Below are 17,206 nucleotides of genomic sequence, written 5' to 3' on the forward strand. Positions count from 1 at the left end.
AGGCGTCGTCGTTTGGATTGAATGCCGATTCACGAGTTTATTTTCCGCAAGCGATGGCCGCTACAAGGGTAAAAAAAAGAATCAGCTAGGACTTTTCAATGAAGTTGAAAGTGATCCAGCATTTTTTTTTGCGGGTAAATAAAGTGTGCTACGTTTTTTTTCCCGAGTTGCGTGCAGTAAGTGAACGGCTCTTGGAGGCACCAATCGGTAAACCACCGTTTGCCTCAGTGCGTATTATTTTATATATCGAATTACCAATACATCGAACTTTTTGTGATCCTCTTCAGATTCTTTATTTCCGGATTCGACTGTATCAGTTTAAGAGTTACACATTCAAGTTTAGTTTTATTTGAGGTTAGAGTAGCTATTCGATCACAATTTGAACATATAAAACGAGTGGAGTAATTTTGCCTTCTAATGAGGTAATAAATATAATGGAATTTCACACATTGGATGCATACTGAAATTTTGTTCCTATTAGTGTTCTTTAATAGAAACTTTAGAGAGGATGGTGGCATTACAAGTCCAGGAATCCGAGGCATCAACTACTGCGGCGAAGCCCACCCTATGGCGATGCGGTCGGTGTAACTCTACGGGAAGCACTTTTAAAAATCGATTGCTGAGCAATGCCTCATTTTTCGCGAATCTCACTTTAGGCACTTAATCCTGCTAACGGTCTCACGTTATCTGTCGCGTCTCTTTTAATTTAAATGGCTGGATTTCTTTCCTGGGACGCTTTTGTAGACCTGTTTAAAATGCATGGGGTGATTTTTTAAATGCTGATTGCCGCGCAGCGAGAACTCATCCGCTAATTGCACTCTGGTGGCATATATTGTAGGTCTCCCTCCATATTTAGGTGAAGTTTGTTTGTATTCAGCTAGAATAATTTTTTTCCTGGGGCGCTTTTCTTCAGCTACTATGCGGCAAAGCCGCACTACAGGTGCAAAAGATTCGTATGTCGTTGTATTCAAGGGAAAGGAGCTCGTCGATCACGTTAAAACTCATAGATTCGAATGTACAGCTATGATGCACATTTGTGCCCAGATGTACAACAAAAGATGACACCGCCCAATTCTGCAACAAGTAGCGGACCGATTTGCTTTATGGAATGACATCCAAGCATTAAGACCGTCTACCCGCATTATATATCGTCAATTTTCAGCGCATGTTAAAATGTTTTATTTCATATTTAGAAAGATAAACATTACGTTCTAGCTTAACCTATGAATACCCACCAGTAGTTCATTGAATTATTAACCAATAAATAATTACACAGTAAACTAATTATTAGAACTATAGTAACTAGTGAGCACTAGTTACTGACGTACTATGTTTAGGTCTCTCGGTTTTACACACCTGCAATGTAATGAATATCAAATGAAATATAAAACAAGTAATTCACCAATGAGGCCTGCTGGGAACATGTATGATGAAGTCACTGGTAAAAATGAATCAGTGTTTTTACTGGTACATCAGTTATTTTTATTCGTGCACGTCGTCATTGGGGCCATTCGCACTTTAAAACAATGAGCACCTTGCTTAACATTAATAACTGATTACGCAAGTCTACCTTTCATAAAGCATTGCGTCATGGATATCAAATGAAAAATCATTCAAACAGTGACGAAATTAGGATAACTAGGAGTGTCAGGACTGAGTTACTAGTGATCACGAATAACTTTACTTGACGTGAAAGGGGTAGCCTTTATTCGTATACGTCGTCATTGATATCAATCTAAAAGTCATTAAATTATTATTTATTTGTTTACCGCTGCTTATTATTATTATTAGTGATCACTAGTAATACGCTCAGTAGCGTATTACTAGTGATCTGGCATTTTATACAGTATAGCTTAATGTATATCAAATGAAAAGTCAGATAAACACTGATTCAATTATAAAAACTACAAGATGGTAGAACCAAGTCACTTGCTATCACAAATCACTTTTTTTTAGTATGACAGTGGTAGCCTTGATTCGGGCACGTCGTCATTGGCATCAATAAAAAAGAGATTACATGAGTATCTTTGGTTACTATTATCATCTGATGATGCCGAGCCATTAGTGATCACTAGTTCGATGTGCTCGTACTTTTAAGCAACATAGCTGATTCGAAGAGTTGAGCAATGGTCTGCCATGTTGTTTCAGGTGTTGCCGTGAAGGCATTCCTAGTTCTAATAACGCCACCTAGATCTGAAGTGAAGGCGCGGAAACGACGACGGAAGAAGAGAGAGCGTACACACACACCGATTCTCTGTTCTTCCGTCGTCGTTTTCGCGCCTTCACTTCAGATCATGCTTAACCAACACGCCCAACTATCCATCCTAACGCCACCTAGATGTTACACGCCGTGGTTGCTCAGTGGCGATGGAGTTGGGCTGTTGAGCATGAGGTAGCGGGATCGATTTCCGGTCACGGCGGCCGAATTTCGATGGGGTCGAAATGCGAAAACACCCGTGAGGTTAGATTTAGGTGCACGTGAAAGAACCACAGGTGCTCCAAATTATTCCGGAGTCCCTAACTACGGCGTGCCTCATAATAAGGTCGTGGTTTTGGCACGTAAAAGCACATAATTTAATTTAATTTTTTTAACCTAGATGTTGCTAGTCGTAGTGGTTAAGGGGAAATAAACATGCACTCTTAGCGCGTGCAGAAACTACGCCGGTTTCTAGCGAGGGGAGCTTCGCGCCGTGACGCAGCAGACCCCTTCAAGCATTGACAGTACAGCATGCTGCCGGCCGAAGTATACGGGCGGTGGGGTGCAACTCGGATGTGGCGGGGGCTGCCGTTGCAACGCGAGGATAATTGGATGTGACGGACGTTCGCGCCAAAGATTAAAAAGATTGTTGATATTAAAGCGATAGCTGTGCACTATGACGTAGCCAAACATGGCGGGTTTTAATGGTGGATCATGAACGCTATCACAGTGAAGGTTTACTGCAAAGAGGTATATGGCGGGTAGAGGCGCGGTGGGGTTGAAAGCGATAGCCCTGTGGCCCGCCCATGCGCAAAAAAAATTTACCTTAAGTATCCTCAAGTGATTTGAATGCGAAATCATTATGACTTCTCTTAGTCATTACCAATAAATACTTCTGAAGTATTACAACCTGTTTGTGATCCTTCCTTCGCTTTCTTTTCTCTGCGTTCATTAATCACCAGACCACAACCATTCAGAACTCATCGCCAAGTAGCTACGAGTTAATATGGTGAACCACTTTAATTCACCTTAACAAAGTTTAATTCATTGTAATTTAGTTTACTTCACCTTAATTCACTTGACTCCACCTTAAGTCACCCTACTCTAACTTGTTGTAACTTTAATTCACTTCACTGTAATTCACCTTAATTCACAATAACTACCCATAATTACTACTAATTAACGTTGTCATTTTATGGAGTGCATACGGCAGGCATCGCCAAATCCTGACTGGGAGCTTACCACTGTCGTTGAAAAGAAAAGTGTGCAATCATTGCATTCTACCGGTGCTAACACATGGGGCAGAAACTTGGAGGTTAACAAAGAAGCTCGAGAACAAGTTAAGGACCGCACAAAGAGCGATGGAACGAAAAATCTTAGGACTAACGTTAAGAGACAGGCAGAGAGCAGTGTGGATCAGAGAACAAACGGGGATAGCCGATATTCTAGTTGACATTAAGTGGAAGAAATGGAGCTGGGCAGGCCATGTAATGCGTAGGATGGATAACCGGTGGACCATTAGGGTTACAGAATGGATACCAAGAGAAGGGAAGCGCAGTCGAGGTCGACAGAAAACCAGATGGGATGATGAAGTTAGGAAATTTGCAGGCGCAAGTTGGAATACGCTAGCGCAAGACAGGGGTAATTGGAGATCGCAGGGAGAGGCCTTCGTCCAGCAGTGGACATAAAATAGGCTGATGATGATGATGATGATGATGATGATGATGAATGTTGTCATACCATTTACTATCTTCTCTATTACTACTGATTTTATTCAAGACGCTGATGACGTCACATTGACTTTTGATACTACTCGTTGTGGACGACGCCGGCTTTTCTGCCTCAAGGCTCATGTAATGCTTTCGCATTAATGACTACTGTAGACGACAACGGTCCGTCTGCGCGGCAAAGAGTAAACAGCTTTCCCACTTTCATTGCGATTTGCGCAGCACCGGTGCGCTCAGAGTTGCTGCAGATAGTTCTTGCGTGGCGACGAGGGCGAGCGTGTATACTGCTCGAGTGCACGCGATAGGAGTGAGACCGCTGCTCCGGCCTATGCGGCCAGATGTGCTTCCTGAAGCCGTGGTGGGAACGCGCCTTTGCCGATACGGATGGCACAAGAGCTGAAGCAAGTGGTGTACCGGCGTTGTTTCCGCCATGTTCTCTGCTCTGTGCCGAGTAGAACGACTTACATCACTTGTCACGGCGTGACGACGCTCGGCCAACGGCGGTGCGGGTGGCGCAAGGAAAAGAGAGGCCTTGCGTATACAGGGGCACTATCCCTCACCAGTACACGGGAGCCCAAGCCCAGAGTCCACTAAAGTTTGCTTAAGAGATTTAATAGTGGAGATGTGGTTTCTGGTAAATGAAAAAAATAATAATAATCACGATAAGTAAGCAAGAGAATGTTGATTCCACTGTCAATCTGCATCAAATCGACAGATTTAACACATGAAAACTTTTCTATAATCGCAATGGAACATTCGAATCACTTATGCTAAAACGCTGCGTTGGATCTCATGTAAAGCTTTCATTGTTCTTGTACTTCCTCTATAATAATTATTTAATAATAATGTAATAGTAGTAGCAGTAGGGGTGGTAGTAGCAGTAGTAGAAGTAGTAATGTTTATCGTTATCTTCGTTTTTACAAGCTCGTGGAAATGGCCAGTGGTTGTTGCTCAGCAAAAACGACAGGCAAGAGTTGACATGGAAGAAGTAGAAGAAACGAAACGGACGCAAGTTTGAAATGGAGACACTGGTGCACCTAAATCAATAAATAGCTATGATTACTTCGCTGTTTGTTGATCAGCTGCTATGGCGCCACGGCTTCTTTTACAGATGACTGGTAGCAAAGTAGTGCAGTTCTGGGAGTGCAAAGCTTTAGCGTTACAAATGTTTATGCTACCTCAATTTTCAACAGATGGAACACGGAATTAAAGGGCGGCCGCACATGTTGTAGAAGTCACATAAATATACTGCTCAACGAGCGTGCCAACGACCGCTTACTCCTACCGTTAAGAGTATCAAATGCGTTTTATAAACTCGAAACGTGAATTCACTGTCACATGTTGAAAAAAATGAAAACTTGGAAAGCGCTGGTGCGACATTGTCAGCAACATTAGCCACACCCGTATTAAGTACCTAATCATGCTGTGGATTCTTCAGGCTGTGAGACGGATAAAAAAAACATCTTCTTTTTTCTAGGGTTTTACGTGCCACAAGCAGTTTTGATTATCAGGCATGCCGTAGAGGAGGGCTCCGGGTTAATTTTGACCACCTGGGGTATTTTAACATGCACTACAACGCAAGCACACGGGCGTTTGAGCATTTCGCCTCCATCGAAATTCGGCCGCCACAGACACCACGAGGAATGATTGCTTGATTGTTTGCCCAGCGCAAAATACCGGTAGTTTTCGCTGACTGATTTTAACGACCCGAATCTGAACAGGGGGCAATGGGGGATGCCGTAGTCAAGGTTACGGAATAATCTTGATCAATGGCTTCCTAATGTTGACTATAACATAAAGATACACGTGCCTGTAGTTTGTCGTCAAAAAAAGCGACCGTAATAGCTGGATTTCAACCCACGACCTCAAGCAAAGCAGTGCACCATTATAGCCACTCAGCCAACGCGATGAGTTTCCCCAGTTTTAACTCGGTCGTGTACATCGCTATATATTCGGTTTCGTAACGGTTTCATGAATCCTTAGCTAAGAGGAAAGGGCGCGGCATAACGTGCCACGTGCATAATGAAATAAATGACTTCGGACGTCTTCCTTTAATGCAAGCTTGCGAAAAGAATGGAACTATTCCAGGTTGTTTACACTTATGCACCTTATTTGAAGCCCTGCAGTGACAGGGGCGTAGCCAGGGGGGCAGGGAGGCTGATGGGGCTTCAGACCCCCCCGAAATTATTTCATGCTGGCATGCACCGCCGACCATAACAACCACCGGCGCCGGGAATCATTCTGGATTTTGTCTACAATGTCTCTTTCACGCTCGAAAAGACATTTCGGCACGCACATTGTGAACTAGGGCTGGATTTCGTCGCAACGCCCTTGCTACCTAGACTCACATAACGCAAGGAGTCCCGCCCCATCCGAGCACAAACTTTCAAGGGTTTTTGGATAGCGAGCGGGCGCGTTGCGGCATCTCGCAGCGGCCGCGGAATCTACGGAGCGCATGGAATTCAATTCCGAAACTTTATGGGTATAAAGTTCTCATAAACTTATGACGCCAAAGGTGCACTGACATTTCCAAAGGCGTCCTTTAGATTTTCAATTCTGAAACTCTATGGGTTTAATGTTCTTTTAAACTTGAGCTAACATGCGCGCACTGGAGCCCTCGTGTCCAAGCCGTTTCAGAAATGGAAGCCCAAGCTCGCAATCTTCCACACACACGAAAATACTTAATATGACCGTGACTGCCAGCTGGCAGCTCAAAATTTTCTCCAAACATTTTCAGGAAGGGCGCCCGATGTGATCAATCAGCTGTACCAGGGCAGCAGGCAAAGTAAAATAAGAGAAAACAGAAGAAAGTTAACCGCCTATTATTGAGGCGGTTCTTTTTTGCGGACGACAAGGTCTGGCTCTCCGTGGCCATAGGGACAGTGGTCCTATGAATTTAAGCAAATCCCCCTGAAAATATTGGTATTTGCAGAGCGCTCCTTCATTTGCGAGCTGATTGTGGAGATGCATATCTGAAGAACCATTTGGATGTTGCCCCACTAATACCTCGCATTTAAGCCCAGATGTACAAAACCATATTACAGACATTTGTGGTGAAATTATCAAAGAAAGCCTAGATGAAAAAGTTAATGGTGCAATCTGCTTCTCCATATGTGCTGACGAAACGACGGATATTGCCGGTATCCAGCAGTTTACTTTTTGTGCAAGGTACCTAAACAAGGATGCCAACGACATCGAAGGAGTACTTTTAGGTTTTAGCACCGGAATAAATGCCCTCTCTCATTGCGACTGCAGGTTCTATGCAAATGTGTAGAAACGGCTTCAGATTCTAGTCACCCTTCCAGTGACCACTTCAAGCGCAGATAGTATATTTTTAACATGAGATTACTAAAAAACTTCTTGCGCTCTACAATGTTTGAGGAACATATGGTTAGGCCGGCGCTTATATATGTCCACCGAGACGTCGGCATCAACGTGTCCGAAGTCATTGACCGCTTCACTAAACTTCCCCGCCGAGTGAAGTTTGTCCTTTAGATAGCGAAGCGGCAAAAACCAATGCAAGTAAAAGTTCTGTTCCTTCAGGTCCATAAACTCGTAATTGTGAAAACGTTGACTATTCATTAGTTTCTAAAGCCGCAGAAATTTTCGCCGTTTATTCAAACAGTTAGCATCATGATCAAAATTATCGTGTGAAAATTAACGAAAATTACGAGGACATCAATAACCAATTTTTACCGACCTTGTTTATTGAAAGCCCGGCCCTCGCGGCGTTTCCTAACAAATACACTCGGATATTGGGTAGTTTAACTTGCCGCATTATCTGTGGCTTTCGTTTGGTCTTTTCTTTCCTTTTTAACTTGCCGCATCATCTGTGGCTTTCGTTTGGTCTTTTCTTTCCTTTTTAGCTACTCGCTCTTACTTCTTTTTTGAACCGAAGCAATACCCTTCCTTAATTTTGGGTGCAGAAAATTTGTCGCCGCTCTGCAGGCAGTTAAATTACACATTTTCGTACAGATTTCGGCATTATTCCTGTATTATCTACCCATATGGTGCTGTCGCGACCGCCGCATGGCCCAAGTACATATCACGAGTTACTTACACACACGAAGACACGATAGACGCGGACGAGCGCTACTACCAACCGTTTAATTCAGTCAACAAACCCTCCGGTTTATAAGGTGAACCACGTACACCAGTGCCACGCCCCTTTCCCATGCGAGGTGATAAAAAGAAATCTAAAAAAGTTAACAGTACTATCTGCCCCAGGCAACAGAGTTCTAATAGTTCTGTTATCCACTGTGCACAAGAATTGACGCTTCGCTTATAGAAATATCTGAGTTCTTGTGGATGTAGAATGCTTCTAGAGCCACTCGAGCCGTGTAGTTTGTTGATTTGCCTAAGATAGTGGCCTCATAAAAACGTGTCTCGCAACCACACGTAATGATCTGGGCAACCAAATGTGCATACTTGTCCTCTTTTTTCTAAACTTTTAGCGCGTGCTCCCTGAGCCGGTCGTTTATGCGCCGTTCGGTTTGGCCCATGTACACCTTCCCGCACAACAAGGGGGCGGAGTATACCACTCCTGTGGCACACCCCACGAAGCAGCTATCGTGGCTGGTTTGGCAACCTCCTTTCCTGTCACCGCAAATTCGAGGGCAGAGCCTGGTAGCTTATTAGGAGCCGTGAAGACCACAGGAATACGATGCCTGTTCGCGACCTTCTTCAGGTTGTGCGAGACCTGATGCATATAAGGCATGGCTACGCGTCCCTTACAAAAATGAGTATTGAATTTCCGTTGTCGATTTGTTGAACTATCATTGATTCCATGGAAATTCTATGAAATTACAACACTCAATGAGCCAGCACAATGAGATTTCATTAAAAATTCCGTTGTGCATTGCTCAATAAGTTTTCTGTTGACGAATTTTCATGGATTTCTCGTTGCATTTTCTCACTTAAGGCGCGCGATCCAATGAGGGAAGCCAGGCATCCTGGCTAACTGTTTGCTTTACGTTCGGATATGCGCTGCCATCGTAGGCCGAAGATTGCCATTCTTGAATTTTTGAGGTCACTCTCCCCCCTCCCCCCGTCTTACCCATTGGCGGATCCAGAAAAGAGACCCTGCGACAAAACAGCGAAAACGTTGTCCGTGTTTACTTCTCTCCGCCCACGTGTAGCGTCGCGCTGTAAGCACATACTTCAGGATGACGCACTAACTTGCCCAAACTTACGTTTCCTGCTGTCCACGAACTAACCACTGAGCGCCTCTTTTGTTGCGCTAATACCCCTCACCATTTATTTACAATGGCTGGCGATAGCATGCCTAGCTTCATGCCTTGCTCAATGCGTGCCGAAGCAGACAGAATACTAACAGATGACTGTTTTTTGAACGTGTGTTTCGAACCCATCATACGTCGATGTATGGATCCCACTGGTGTCTACTAAAATGTCTATTACGTGGCATCGCAAGCTATCACGCGGATACAGAGCCAGTGGTTTGGCGACCTCGAGTAAATTTTCACTATTACTTTACGGCAATACATGCAACAAAATGCAGTGCGATTCCCACCGACGGTTGGCAGAGGTCGTGCGACCAGCCACAATGATGATGATGATGATGATGATTATATTTATCGGCATCAAAAACCTTTGAAACAGGGCGGAGACATATGTCACCTAGCCTGCTTAGTTTATTCAAGATTTACAACATCTGTAAATGGCGACTCGACTCATGGAGACTCATGTTCACAGCAGCAAGCGCGACCTGCCCAATCGCATCAACAAAACATTTCGCGATTGATGCCGTTCACGTCTGCTCGCGCCGTCATCGCCGCGTAACATAATCTTCAGCGCATTGGTTAACCAGCTTTGCCACTGCGTTCGCGTGACTGAGAAATCAAGCTCTTAGCGAATGAGCCAGAACAGTGGTGATTCGCGATCATTTGCGATCGGTTGCTTTGTGACCAAATTGATCGAAGTGTGGCCTTTCAGATCTGTTGCGCTGAGGTGATCTCGAAGGCTTTGCCTAAGTGTTGTCCTCAACACTAAATGATTGTTTTAACGCAGCCAATAGTCATTTGCACAAGGAGGTATTTTATTTTATTACACTCTCTGTATAGCTGACGACATATAATAAAATACTGAAGTTTTTCGAAAAAAAAATGATGTTCGATGTTTTTACCCAACCTAGCGAAAACTAAAAAAGTTAACAAGCAACATTGGTATATCATTTTTTTTTGCGTTTGTTTTTGTCGCCATTTCTCTTTTTTTTTCTTGGTCGGCGTGTGCGCCACGTGTGTGTCGTGAGCTCTAAGCACGTGAGTGTGTGTTGTCATCTGCTGCTGCGCGATAAGGAACGTTTTGTCAAGAGCGTACAAGACGAAAAGCCGGATGTATCTATATACCGTCCGTGCATTGGCTGACGCGGAGGTATGCTACCGACTCGGCTGCGTGGACGCGGGCACGAAGAAAGGAGCGCCGACTGACCAACGATACTTTGACTGCGGTAAGCACTTGTCTCGTGTTGTGTGTATAACTGATTTCCTAGCTGAATGTATGTTTCACGCTGTGATGTGTGGTGCGCGACGGTGATATTTGTGGTGTGCGACAAGGTGCGGTACATGGTATTTTTCTTGTGCCGCGTGTTCACGCGCCGGACGGTCTTCGGCGTCGTCGTTTTCGGCGCGGCGCGGTAGAGCGGCGCGTGCTCTCCTTGTTGTCTGCTTCTTGTTTACATGTACCGCACCTTGTCGCACACCACAAATATCACCGTCGCGCACCACACATCACACACGCCTGGTTCACGGCGCCAATGTCAAAGAATTTTGTGCGGGGCCGGTCCGGTGTGCGTGTGGCGTGTTGCATTTCGCCTTCCGCCGATGGAGCGCCAAGGTGTGGGCATGTCGTCCGTTTAAGCTGAGCATTTAGCAGCCAGGCCGATTTATCTGAACTGCAGTTTAAGCAAGTTTGTCGCAATCAGACCACCTAAATACTGAACTGCAACAAACCACTTAAACAGGGGCGCTTGTTTATGTGTTCTCATGCTCGTCCCTACCCGTTGCGCTGCAAGGTCGCGGGTTCAGCTCCGGCCGCGGCAGCCGGATTTCGATTGGGCGAAATGCAGAAACGCTCGTGCTTAGATATAGGTGCTCTTTAAAGATTCCCAGGTGGTTAAATTTAATCCAGAGCCATACACTGCGGTGTGGCTTATGATATTATGGTTTTGGCTCGTAAAATCCCAGAATGTGATTGATGAACACAATGTATGACCCTGTTTTTTAAGTGGTACTATTACAGCGGGGCCCATGCCACATCCGTTTATGTAAACATCGAACTCGCTGTTCGTCTTTTTGTTGTATCGTTATAAAATAATCATGCAGAAATGTCATGAACGATATCGCGTCATGTCTAAAAAAACTGTCAGTTTGATCGTTCGCGAATGGAATGCTATCGTATTCTAAAAAAAGAAAATAAATGCTCACAGCGCATGGGATCGACGCCACCAGTTTCCCTCCCATCCTTGGATATCTTTTTCACGTTGCAAAACTATTTCTACGAAATTATTGTTCTATACTGTTAATAATTTGAAAACCAATATTTTACTCGTGGCGTATGATAGAAAAAACACGCTAGCCAGGTGTTACTATAAGTATATTCCTTCGCGCAAAAGAAAATAGAAAATAATATCTGTGAAAGTATGCAAGCCAGAGAGAGAAAATATGCAAGTCGGAGGACTGACAAGAATTGCGACTTTTATGTACTCGGCGCAGAAAAGTGCCTTTAGCCGATGTTATATTGTGAGACATTTCTTTTGAAGTTCTTTAAATGTTCTGCGAAAAGCTGTCGGTAAAATAAATTGGTTTTTGGTATTTCACTATATCTAAAACATATGCCGTGAACAATAAAAAGTTCAACTGATTCATTCAGTCACAAAAAACAGTGTTAACACAGTAGCTGGTACCAACATACACTTACTTAAATAAGCATCAAGTGCTTATTTACATCTTTTATACTTGAGGGCATTTCGTTGTGTAGCTTGCACAATATTGCGTTTATACAATTCTTTAACTAGCGGCATCCACAGCATCTGAAGAAAAGGGTATGGCAGTTGTTGGTGCAAACTTGCGTGACACATCAGCAGCAGAAAACATTCTTATACCAACTGGTTAATGCTTTGTGTGAATGTAAAAAGAATGTTTAATGTTTAGAATGCGTTCGTGAATATTCTTACACACAGAATAAACAGTGGTAAGACAACAAGCCACAGTTGAACATGCCCTTCCTCGTAAAAAGTTCCTGTGCACGTGCTCCATAATACTTATGAGTGTGTAGGTGTTGAGGCCCTCTAGCAGCATTATGTAGGAATTCCATGACTATGGACAAGAAAAACAGAAAAACACTGCAACAATGTTGTTCCTGTTAGCCTTCAATACTGTGGGATCTTAAAAAGAAGTTATGATGTGCTCATACTGCTGATTTTTACGTTCCTTTTGCTGCTAGAAAAAATAGCTATGCTAATTTTTTTTCATTCAAAACTATCTATGCAGCATGTGTGCCACTCAAGTGCAACAGTTCACGAGGCATCCCAGGCCCCGAAAGAAGTTGGAAGAAGATGCAAGCGCAGCATGCCAATGTTGTTGGTGAGAGCCTTGTAACATTGTCACATAATACATAAATTTGTGGAATGCTAATCTCGTAAAGCGGTTACTAGCACACAATGTTTGCAGAAATTCAAACAAGACAGAACTTGCAGAAGAAGAAGGCTGGAAGAATGGTTAAACAAAAATATCACTAGGACCAACATTTTGGCAAGGGAATTGTCTTAAGTCAAGCCAGCACCTGATTTCTGCTCCCCCACTTTATTGGGGGAAGAGAGAATGATGCAGGCAGTGCATAGAGTAAGGTGAGGGAATTGTAAGTGTTCAAAAAAGAGGACAGAAAGAAAACAAGAAGGTGTAGGTTTCTTGTAATAGAGAATGTGTAGGGCTACTAGTGTTGCTTAATCCAAGTAGGGGTGACAAACCTACAAGACAATTTGTGTGTATGCAAGTGTTTCCTTTGTTGGGCCTAGTTAACGAGAACGAAGATATATGGTTTGGATATTGCAAAAGAAAGAGCAATAAAAAGAAAACTAGAATCTCAGTTGTATCCAGATATTTTTGATCAAGCCAAGGAGCATGAAATGAAAGCGAAAGGCACGAATGCACATCTTGTCGAAACCAGAGGGCATTAAAGTAGAGATAAAATAAATGATCGATTGAGTTATGAATTCATCATAGCCCACCCGCTAGCACACACACAGTCCTAGGTGTATTTGTGCTCTAGATGACTATGATGGCACATTTCAAAACATTGTTAGCTGTTTGCGACACGCTACCTTTTTTGTTGCTCGTTTTTTTAAAAGACCTGCAAATCTTTTTTAATAGAAGATTCTCGGCTTCACTCAGCTCTCACATATAGCTTATTGCTATCACAAGGTGGCATTAACCCTACAAATGCTAAATGCTAGCCTCGCCATTAGCAGGACCTTAGCAGCCATACGAAGATGAAGAGCCTCTTCACGTTTGTGTCACAGGCACATTATGCATGAAGTTCATTTAGTTCAGCAAGCTTCATGGACCTTATGAAGATTTGAGGTCTTTCACTTAGTCATAAAAAGAGCTATACAGGAAGTAGTGCATTGCAAACAGACGCAATATTCTCAAATATGCTTTGCAAGCCTTGTGTTGACATAGTGACCATATGTTAATTTTAAAGTTGTAATTTGTGATAAGCATTTAGGCAAGAACACAAAAATATTAGGTCTGTTCTCATGCATGATAAGAACATCAAGCTAGTTTAATCTGCATAGAAGTTCACTTATTGCATATATGCACTTATTTCATAGTTCACTGCATAGAAGTTCATTGACGATCCTGTGTCGCAGCAGAGACCACATTTGCCATGGCTCGTTATACTGTTGTTATACCTTAGGCAGAACAATTTCACCTGCATTAAACCACAAAAGCTTTAAGCACTAATATAACTTGCTTACTTTTATGGCTTTAAGCATAATCTTTCACTGCTATTGATGATAGTACATGTTGGTTATCTTACTGATTACATCTTTTTTTTTTTCAGAATATTGCAGCACGAAGTTTCCAGGCGCAAGTGTTTCTTATATAAAAGAAAGCCTATTCTCTCCCCTCACAAGGGAAATAAAATCACTATATAAAAATGCCTTTTCATGTGCCTTTTTTTGCTTTCCTGTTGGCTGCAGTTAATATTCAGCCTCAGTGAGCCAAATCTTGCTACTTTAGACCTTAGTGAGATATATCCCAGTACAATGAAAATACAATGAAAATTCATCTCGATCTAAATCCAATGAATATACAATAACGAACCAATGGAAAAACAACACAATAATACTACAACAGATTTTCAATGGATTCACGGTGGCCACTTTTCCATGACTACTCAACAAATCTACAATGAAATACCAATAAAAATTCCACAATTTTTTTGTTGATGGTGGCACGAAATATCAATGGAAAACCAATGGAATTCCAACAACATTTTTTGTAAGGGCGGGTCTCGCCATCCATCGCTGGGTCTCAGCCCTTTCTGCTCCAGCTCTGTTCTTTACCCTCTGGAGGATAGACTCGGCCACCGCAACAACAAGCAACTCAGGAAATCCCGCTGCTAATAGGCGACCAATCTGATTGTCAAAGCTATGCTGCATTGAATGCGGGCATGACTTACGGAGCGCAGCATCCAGACATTAGACAGTTTTAGCAGAGCGCCGCTTGTGCTCCGCTCCGCTCAGATTTCACGCTCTGAGATACTGCAGGGAACTGCGTAGATTCTTGCCGGCGATCTTGCCGAGACGCGAGCGACGCGCTATCAACTCGGCTGCAAAACGACGAAGATGCCAAGTAGACATGCTGTTACGCTCCGCTCAGTCGGCTTTGTAGCGGAGCGAGGGATGCGGTCTTCGTTCCGCTGCCGGTAAGAGCGTTGTGCGCAAGCGCAATAGCGTTCCCGCTAAGCGGTTGTGTGGCATTTGCTAGCATATGCCGGTCTGAGCGGAGTGGACAGCAAGCGTTCAGCTAAAACACTCTATTGTAATGTGATGCTCCTTTTTACTATTTTATAGTGGACAGAGTCAATAAGGAGATAGAGATGTATGCAACACAGCTAAGCCGACAACATTGGGACGAAACCTGCAATGCAATGGACGGGCAATTAAGTTTAGGTAAAACGTGGCGTTTTCTCAGATTCCTACTCGATCCAGAAGACAACAAATCTGCCCACCGACAAACCGTGAACAAATTCATACACGCGTACAAGGGCACAAAGGAGGAATTCCTTAGGGAGGTAGAGCTCAAATACATCTCTCAGGTTCCTCCTCAGCAGCACCCAGACTACGCAGGCCAGGCCAACACCACCCTGGACGAGGAATTCACCGAGGCGGATATCCGCGCCGCCCTGCACAAACTTAACTCCAAATCTGCCCCAGGTACCGACACCATAACCTACAAGACACTACGTAATCTTGACGACGAGTCAATCACGCAACTCACAGAGTACATTAACCAATGCTGGACCACCAGCAGCTTGCCCCCGCAGTGGAAAAAATCCCAGGTGATCCTCATTCCTAAACCAGGCAAACCACTAAATACTAACAATCTTAGGCCCATCTCCTTAACGTCGCGCATGGGCAAATTGACGGAGCACATGTTCCTGGATAGATTAACGAATTACCTAGAGGACAATGACCTATTTCCATACACCATGATCGGCTTCCGCAGGCATCTCTCGACCCAGCATACCATGCTGCAGCTGAAACACCACATCATAGACTGCACAGGCCGCTCCACTAAGGCGATTCTCGGCCTATATCTTAAGAAGGCCTTTGATAACGTCACACACATCACCATCCTAAATCAGACCAACACCCTAAACTTCTGCCTTCGCACGTACAATTATATCAGAGCCTTTCTAACGGACAGGACAGCCACCATCACCATAGGAGCGCTCACATCGTCCGAGATAACCATGGGAAGCGTGGGCACCCCGCAGGGTTCCGTGATCTCTCCGATGCTGTTCAACCTCGCCCTCCTAGGCCTTCCGCCACAACTTCAGACAATCCCCGGACTCCATCACACTCTTTATGCCGACGATATCACCCTCTGGGTATGCGAGGGCAGTGATGGATCCATAGAACAAATATTACAGGAGGCTATTGACACAGTAGAACGGTATCTGCAAGGGACAGGACTATTCTGTTCGGCGGAGAAATCCGAGCTATACTGCTGTATCACCCTACACTCAAGGGCCGACCACCCAAACATCGCAAAGCACAGACACACGCCGATATAACACTCACGACAAGCGACGGTCGCATCATACCAACCGTGGATAAAATTAAGGTGTTAGGACTGATCATCGAGAGTAAGGGCACAAACGGCGAGACAGTTCGTAACATTGACGCAAAAGTATCGAACACGATGCGCCTTATTAAACGCATCACCAATAAACACAAAGGCATGAAAGAGGCTAGCATCCTCCGCCTCATCCAATCATTCGTACTCAGCCAGATCACGTATGCGACAGCCTATCACCGATGGTTCGTCGCAGAAAAGGCAAAACTCAACAGCCTCATTAGGCGAATACATAAACAAGCACTAGATTGCCGCAACACGCCAGCACAGACCTCGTTCTTAAACTGGGATTACACAATACCCTCGAGGAGCTTATCGAGGCACACCAAATATCACAATACGAGCGATTTGCCAAGACTAAGCCAGGCCGCCAGATACTCAAGAATCTCGGCATCTCTTACCACACCCAACACGGCGACAAACATGACATACCACGCGATATCGGAACTAAACTCACAGTTCCACCGATACCCAAGAGCATGCACCCCGAACACAACGAGGGCAGACGCGTCAGTAGAGCCAAAGCTATGACTAAGATTTTTGGTCACAACGAGGAAGCGGTCTTTGTCGATGCAGCACGCTATCGGGACCGTCACCGCTTCGTAGCTGCGGTCGTAGACCACACACACCAATGCAAAGCAAGCGCATCAATGGCCACAAGACACGTAGAAACGGCGGAGGAAGTGGCTATCGCGCTGGCAATAGCTCACACCAATGCCTCGTATATCATCAGCGACTCTCAAACGGCCGTGCGAAACTACGCCAACGGCAGAATCGCCCCTGAGGCATTGCGGATCCTTAATACAGACAAAACTTATGAGGCAGACAAATGCGTACAAATCCTCTGAATCCCAGCCCACACACCTCTTGATCAACCGGAGTTCAGTCCAAACGAGGTG

At 44.3% G+C, this 17,206-nt stretch overlaps 1 long non-coding RNA gene across 1 annotated transcript; it reads left to right on the forward strand.

Moving 5' to 3' along the window:
* The first annotated feature begins 10,258 nt into the window (after window positions 1–10,258).
* Window positions 10,259–14,445, forward strand: LOC119435002 (uncharacterized). Its single transcript, XR_005188728.2, has 3 exons — window positions 10,259–10,390; window positions 12,432–12,524; window positions 14,005–14,445. It is a non-coding gene; the product is annotated as an uncharacterized LOC119435002 (long non-coding RNA).
* Window positions 14,446–17,206: the final 2,761 nt, after the last annotated feature.

The sequence above is a fragment of the Dermacentor silvarum genome, unplaced genomic scaffold (genome assembly GCF_013339745.2).
Source record: "Dermacentor silvarum isolate Dsil-2018 unplaced genomic scaffold, BIME_Dsil_1.4 Seq369, whole genome shotgun sequence".
Classification (NCBI taxonomy): domain Eukaryota; kingdom Metazoa; phylum Arthropoda; class Arachnida; order Ixodida; family Ixodidae; genus Dermacentor; species Dermacentor silvarum.